This window comes from Salvelinus namaycush, chromosome 10, assembly GCF_016432855.1.
Source record: "Salvelinus namaycush isolate Seneca chromosome 10, SaNama_1.0, whole genome shotgun sequence".
Taxonomy (NCBI): domain Eukaryota; kingdom Metazoa; phylum Chordata; class Actinopteri; order Salmoniformes; family Salmonidae; genus Salvelinus; species Salvelinus namaycush.
This window is the reverse complement of record NC_052316.1, coordinates 46,886,486-46,892,485: the sequence shown is the minus strand read 5'-3', so window position 1 is coordinate 46,892,485 and position 6,000 is coordinate 46,886,486. Positions and strand designations below refer to the sequence as shown.

The 6,000-nt window shown below is 46.4% G+C and overlaps 1 long non-coding RNA gene across 1 annotated transcript; it reads right to left on the bottom strand.

Moving 5' to 3' along the window:
• Nucleotides 1–1,915: 1,915 nt before the first annotated feature.
• Nucleotides 1,916–5,818, bottom strand: LOC120055110. The gene is made up of 2 exons (XR_005477663.1): nucleotides 4,977–5,818; nucleotides 1,916–4,923 (listed from the first exon to the last, which is right to left on the bottom strand). It is a non-coding gene; the product is annotated as an uncharacterized LOC120055110 (long non-coding RNA).
• Nucleotides 5,819–6,000: the final 182 nt, after the last annotated feature.

Here is a 6,000-nt window from a genome sequence, read left to right as displayed (position 1 = left end):
GCTGTAAATGACTACCTGGCCTGTACGGGTGATAATAAATACACTGTAAATGACTACCTGGCCTGTACGGGTGATAATAAATACGCTGTAAATGACTACCTGGCCTGTACGGGTGATAATAAATACGCTGTAAATGACTACCTGGCCTGTACGGGTGATAATAAATACGCTGTAAATGACTAGCTGGCCTGTACGGGTGATAATAAATACGCTGTAAATGACTACCTGGCCTGTACGGGTGATAATAAATACGCTGTAAATGACTACCTGGCCTGTACGGGTGATAATAAATACGCTGTAAATGACTACCTGGCCTGTACGGGTGATAATAAATACGCTGTAAATGACTACCTGGCCTGTACGGGTGATACTTTGATTGTGGCCCAAATTACTACCCAATTCCCTACATAGTGCACTACTTTAGACCAGAGCCCTATAGAACCCTATTCCCTACATAGTGCACTACTTTAGACCAGAGCCCTATAGAACCCTATTCCCTACATAGTGCACTACTTTAGACCAGAGCCCTATAGAACCCTATTCCCTACATAGTGCACTACTTTAGACCAGAGCCCTATGGAACCCTATTCCCTACATAGTGCACTACTTTAGACCAGAGCCCTATAGAACCCTATTCCCTACATAGTGCACTACTTTAGACCAGAGCCCTATAGAACCCTATTCCCTACATAGTGCACTACTTTAGACCAGAGCCCTATAGAACCCTATTCCCTACATAGTGCACTACTTTAGACCAGAGCCCTATGGAACCCTATTCCCTACATAGTGCACTACTTTAGACCAGGGTCCATAGTAAACAGGGTGCCATTGGGGACACAGACTTTAACATGGCAAAATACCACCAGCCTGCCTTGTTATCAAAATAGACTGCTTCACTTAAGTGAATGGGCGCAGCACTTAGGGCCTACTTAAAAACAAGATTGAAATGAGACGTGTGTGATTAAATGGTTGTCCGCAACATTTACTGAATGAATGAATGAATGAATGAATACACACTTCGAATAGAGTAAAGAACTCTGTATTAACTTCTGTCAATAAGAAATGGATGTTTCCCGTACGGAGCACTATGGACTTTGAACAGACATAGACAAATTCATGAATCAATCAATGATTTTGGGGTCATATGGTCAGGTCACAGGGATTCCACTACAATCCAAGACCAATCATTTCTAAATGGAATAACCCCATTCAAAAATCGACCATCTTCCAATATATTGAAAATCTACTATCTATATTGGTTCTATACGTTTAACTTGTAATTACCGTAGCCTAGTGGTTAGAGCGTTGGACTAGTAACTGAAAGGTTGCTAGATCAAATCCCCGAGCTGGCAAGGTACCAAATCTGTCGTTCTGCCCCTGAACAAGGCAGTTTAACCCACTGTTCCTAGGCCGTCATTGTAAATAAGAATTTGTTCTTAACTGACTTGACTAGTTACATAAAGAATAAATATATAGCCATAATATATATATATATATATCAACCAGCAGCCAGGTTCTCTGTCTCATTTACCAACCAGCAGCCAGGTTCTCTGTCTCATTTATCAACCAGCAGCCAGGTTCTCTGTCTCATTTACCAACCAGCAGCCAGGTTCTCTGTCTCATTTACCAACCAGCAGCCAGGTTCTCTGTCTCATTTACCAACCAGCAGCCAGGTTCTCTGTCTCATTTATCAACCAGCAGCCAGGTTCTCTGTCTCATTTATCAACCAGCAGCCAGGTTCTCTGTCTCATTTATCAACCAGCAGCCAGGTTCTCTGTCTCATTTACCAACCAGCAGCCAGGTTCTCTGTCTCATTTACCAACCAGCAGCCAGGTTCTCTGTCTCATTTATCAACCAACAGCCAGGTTCTCTGTCTCATTTATCAACCAGAAGCCAGGTTCTCTGTCTCATTTACCAACCAGCAGCCAGGTTCTCTGTCTCATTTATCAACCAGCAGCCAGGTTCTCTGTCTCATTTATCCACCAGCAGCCAGGTTCTCTGTCTCATTTACCAACCAGCAGCCAGGTTCTCTGTCTCATTTATCAACCAACAGCCAGGTTCTCTGTCTCATTTATCAACCAGAAGCCAGGTTCTCTGTCTCATTTACCAACCAGCAGCCAGGTTCTCTATCTCATTTATCAACCAGCAGCCAGGTTCTCTGTCTCATTTATCCACCAGCAGCCAGGTTCTCTGTCTCATTTACCAACCAGCAGCCAGGTTCTCTGTCTCATTTACCAACCAGTAGCCAGGTTCTCTGTCTCATTTACCAACCAGCAGCCAGGTTCTCTGTCTCATTTCTCAACCAGTAGCCAGGTTCTCTGTCTCATTTACCAACCAGCAGCCAGGTTCTCTGTCTCATTTACCAACCAGTAGCCAGGTTCTCTGTCTCATTTACCAACCAGCAGCCAGGTTCTCTGTCTCATTTCCCAACCAGCAGCCAGGTTCTCTGTCTCATTTACCAACCAGCAGCCAGGTTCTCTGTCTCATTTACCAACCAGCAGCCAGGTTCTCGGTCTCATTTACCAACCAGGTTCTCTGTCTCATTTACCAACCAGCAGCCAGGTTCTCTGTCTCATTTATCAACCAGCAGCCAGGTTCTCTGTCTCATTTACCAACCAGCAGCCAGGTTCTCTGTCTCATTTACCAACCAGCAGCCAGGTTCTCTGTCTCATTTATCAACCAGCAGCCAGGTTCTCTGTCTCATTTCCCAACCAGCAGCCAGGTTCTCTGTCTCATTTACCAACCAGCAGCCAGGTTCTCTGTCTCATTTACCAACCAGCAGCCAGGTTCTCTGTCTCATTTACCAACCAGCAGCCAGGTTCTCTGTCTCATTTCCCAACCAGCAGCCAGGTTCTCTGTCTCATTTACCAACCAGCAGCCAGGTTCTCTGTCTCATTTATCAACCAGGTTCTCTGTCTCATTTACCAACCAGCAGCCAGGTTCTCTGTCTCATTTCCCAACCAGCAGCCAGGTTCTCGGTCTCATTTATCAACCAGCAGCCAGGTTCTCTGTCTCATTTATCAACCAGCAGCCAGGTTCTCTGTCTCATTTATCAACCAGCAGCCAGGTTCTCTGTCTCATTTACCAACCAGCAGCCAGGTTCTCTGTCTCATTTACCAACCAGTAGCCAGGTTCTCTGTCTCATTTACCAACCAGCAGCCAGGTTCTCTGTCTCATTTATCAACCAGCAGCCAGGTTCTCTGTCTCATTTATCAACCAGCAGCCAGGTTCTCTGTCTCATTTATCAACCAGCAGCCAGGTTCTCTGTCTCATTTATCAACCAGCAGCCAGGTTCTCTGTCTCATTTACCAACCAGCAGCCAGGTTCTCTGTCTCATTTACCAACCAGCAGCCAGGTTCTCAGTCTCATTTATCAACCAGCAGCCAGGTTCTCTGTCTCATTTACCAACCAGCAGCCAGGTTCTCTGTCTCATTTATCAACCAGCAGCCAGGTTCTCAGTCTCATTTATCAACCAGCAGCCAGGTTCTCTGTCTCATTTCCCAACCAGCAGCCAGGTTCTCTGTCTCATTTCCCAACCAGCAGCCAGGTTCTCTGTTTCATTTCCCAACCAGCAGCCAGGTTCTCTGTCTCATTTACCAACCAGGTTCTCTGTCTCATTTACCAACCAGCAGCCAGGTTCTCTGTCTCATTTATCAACCAGCAGCCAGGTTCTCTGTCTCATTTATCAACCAGCAGCCAGGTTCTCGGTCTCATTTACCAACCAGGTTCTCTGTCTCATTTACCAACCAGCAGCCAGGTTCTCTGTCTCATTTATCAACCAGCAGCCAGGTTCTCTGTCTCATTTATCAACCAGCAGCCAGGTTCTCTGTCTCATTTACCAACCAGCAGCCAGGTTCTCCGTCTCATTTACCAACCAGCAGCCAGGTTGTTATTCCCTTGTCTGGGTAATGAGGTCAATCTCAGCCTTATGATGATAATAATAATAATAATAATAATCACACACACAGACACAGAGGGAGGATGTCAGACATCTCAACCACCACATCATCACCCCATATCTAATAGAGTTGGTGAGTGAGTGAGTGAGTGAGTGAGTGAGTGAGTGAGTGAGTGAGTGAGTGAGTGAGTGAGTGAGTGAGTGAGTGAGTGAGTGAGTGAGTGAGTGAGTGAGTGAGTGTGTGTGTGTGTGGGTCAGCTGTTTGTTCACATTAATGTGCAATAGATAAGGAGAAAAAGCAGATTGCGTTCTTCATGTCACCCGCCCACATTATTTTACATTATGAAGGTTACCTTAGTTCCCCAGAACAGTTCAACGTGTTCGTTTGTAAATAGCACGGCGGAAGACGGCGGGAGACGGCGGGAGACGGCGGGAGACGGCGAGTTCATAGCCTTCTATATCTACTAGTGAGTCTCCGTTGTGCGGCTCACATGAAGAGATGAGGTTACACATCATGACGTCTGACTTCCTACACAAAGGGTTCAGTAGCGTCTGTGTCTGTTACTGTCGTCCCCTCATCTCCTCAAACACCAGCCAATGTGTCTGTTACTGTCGTCGTCCCCTAATCTCCTCAAACACCAGCCAATGTGTCTGTTACTGTCATCCCCTCATCTCCTCAAACACCAGCCAATGTGTCTGTTACTGTCGTCGTCCCCTAATCTCCTCAAACACCAGCCAATGTGTCTGTTACTGTCGTCGTCCCCTAATCTCCTCAAACACCAGCCAATGTGTCTGTTACTGTCGTCCCCTAATCTCCTCAAACACCAGCCAATGTGTCTGTTACTGTCGTCCCCTCATCACCTCAAACACCAGCCAATGTGTCTGTTACTGTCGTCCCCTAATCTCCTCAAACACCAGCCAATGTGTCTGTTACTGTCGTCCCCTCATCTCCTCAAACACCAGCCAATGTGTCTGTTACTGTCGTCCCCTCAAACACCAGCCAATGTGTCTGTTACTGTCGTCCCCTAATCTCCTCAAACACCAGCCAATGTGTCTGTTACTGTCGTCCCCTCATCACCTCAAACACCAGCCAATGTGTCTGTTACTGTCGTCCCCTAATCTCCTCAAACACCAGCCAATGTGTCTGTTACTGTCGTCCCCTCATCACCTCAAACACCAGCCAATGTGTCTGTTACTGTCGTCCCCTCATCACCTCAAACACCAGCCAATGTGTCTGTTACTGTCGTCCCCTAATCTCCTCAAACACCAGCCAATGTGTCTGTTACTGTCGTCCCCTAATCTCCTCAAACACCAGCCAATGTGTCTGTTACTGTCGTCCCCTCATCACCTCAAACACCAGCCAATGTGTCTGTTACTGTCGTCCCCTAATCTCCTCAAACACCAGCCAATGTGTCTGTTACTGTCGTCCCCTAATCTCCTCAAACACCAGCCAATGTGTCTGTTACTGTCGTCCCCTAATCTCCTCAAACACCAGCCAATGTGTCTTTAGTATGCCTTCACAAGTCCTCTCTGTTTCAGACGTCACGGACTATGAAGTTGATTTCAGTTTTAGGTTGAATCCAGTGGTAACATTAAGGGTGGTAACCACAGAGATTGCATCAATGACGATAAGAAAGGAGAGAAAGAATATTTCAGTATACTGCATTCTTAGAAAAACAATGGCATGGTATGACAATCTGTGCTATATAGACCCCATTAAAGGGTTATTCATCTGAACAGCATAGAAGATGCATCTGAAAGTTGATCTGAATCAAGTACGCACAGTATCTACGCCAGGGGTAGTCCAATCTCACCCGAAGAGAGCCGGACTACTGCTGCTTTTCTGTTCGATCTGATAAGTAATTGCACCCACCTGGTGTCCCAGGTCTAAATCAGTCCCTGATTAGAGGGGAATCACCCACCTGGTGTCCCAGGTCTAAATCAGTCCCTGATTAGAGGGGAATCACCCACCTGGTATCCCAGGTCTAAATCAGTCCCTGATTAGAGGGGAATCACCCACCTGGTATCCCAGGTCTAAATCAGTCCCTGATTAGAGGGGAATCACCCACCTGGTGTCCCAGGTCTAAATCAGTCCCTGATTA